Raw genomic sequence first — 947 nt, 5'->3', positions numbered from 1 at the left:
TTTTTTTGTGCCTAACAGGGAAGACACACACAGTAGATGCACCGTTAGCTGAACCCCTGACACGGCGGTCTTTTGAATGCCTTAGGTATGATTTCACTTTCGCTCACATCAATGCTGACCTGAATGCCTTTCATATCTGATCCGCTGTGTCTCTCCCAGTAAACATCCCCTGAGGGGAGAACAAAGAAAGGAGCTCTTCTTCTTCTTAATCACAATTCAGCCCATTCACCGCCGGCAGGCTACATTTGCATTCTGCAACAGAAAGCCAAGATGAAAAGAAAAAAAAAGAGAGTGAGAAGAGGGGGGAAAAAGCAGAAGGGTGGAGGCTGAGTAAAATAACTTAGGTGTTTGTAGCTGTTTGTTGGGCTTCCCCTAGTTACAAGCCTTATATAGATCCTGCTCTACCCAGCCTTGGCTCTTCTGACAGGCAGATAGTGTTACAAGATGGCATGCCTGTACTATTCATGGCCACTCGCTCTAACACTTGAGGTAGAAAGTGTCAGAGAGGGATCAAATTCTACTCGGAGAAGTCTGTTATACTTAGGGTCAGGTGTGTGTACTCTCAGCTCTTGACTGCTGCCTATTATTTTGTTTTAATTACTATTATTGTTTACTCACCGTGACCTTGGGGAGCGGGGGCCAGGCGATCTCGGCCACCCCCGGCGAGCAGCTCGGTGCCGAGAAAACGCCCTTTTCCCCCATTTTTGGAGGAGCTCCGATGCTTTTCCCCCTTCCCTACGAAGATGCTGCGGGCCGGGATCCCCGGGCACGGGGAAAAGCAGCGGCTCCGCAGCCGCAGGAGGAGGAGGAGAGGAGGAAGGCGGATCGGTGGAACTTTCTCCAGCCTCGTCTCCCTCGTGGCTTCCCCCAGTCACGTCCATGGGCACTTTCCGTTTGCCCCCCCCTCCCCAGATTTGTCTGTTTGTTTGTTCTTCTGAAGCTTTTCT

The 947-nt window shown here is 50.8% G+C and overlaps 1 long non-coding RNA gene across 1 annotated transcript; it reads right to left on the bottom strand.

Moving 5' to 3' along the window:
• LOC109368696 lies at positions 1 to 699 on the bottom strand. Its single transcript, XR_002116964.2, has 2 exons — positions 619 to 699; positions 1 to 252 (listed from the first exon to the last, which is right to left on the bottom strand). It is a non-coding gene; the product is annotated as an uncharacterized LOC109368696 (long non-coding RNA).
• Between the last annotated feature and the right edge of the window lie 248 nt (positions 700 to 947).

The sequence above is a fragment of the Meleagris gallopavo genome, chromosome 7, assembly GCF_000146605.3.
Source record: "Meleagris gallopavo isolate NT-WF06-2002-E0010 breed Aviagen turkey brand Nicholas breeding stock chromosome 7, Turkey_5.1, whole genome shotgun sequence".
NCBI classification, from domain to species: domain Eukaryota; kingdom Metazoa; phylum Chordata; class Aves; order Galliformes; family Phasianidae; genus Meleagris; species Meleagris gallopavo.
This window is presented reverse-complemented; position numbering and strand designations above follow the sequence as displayed.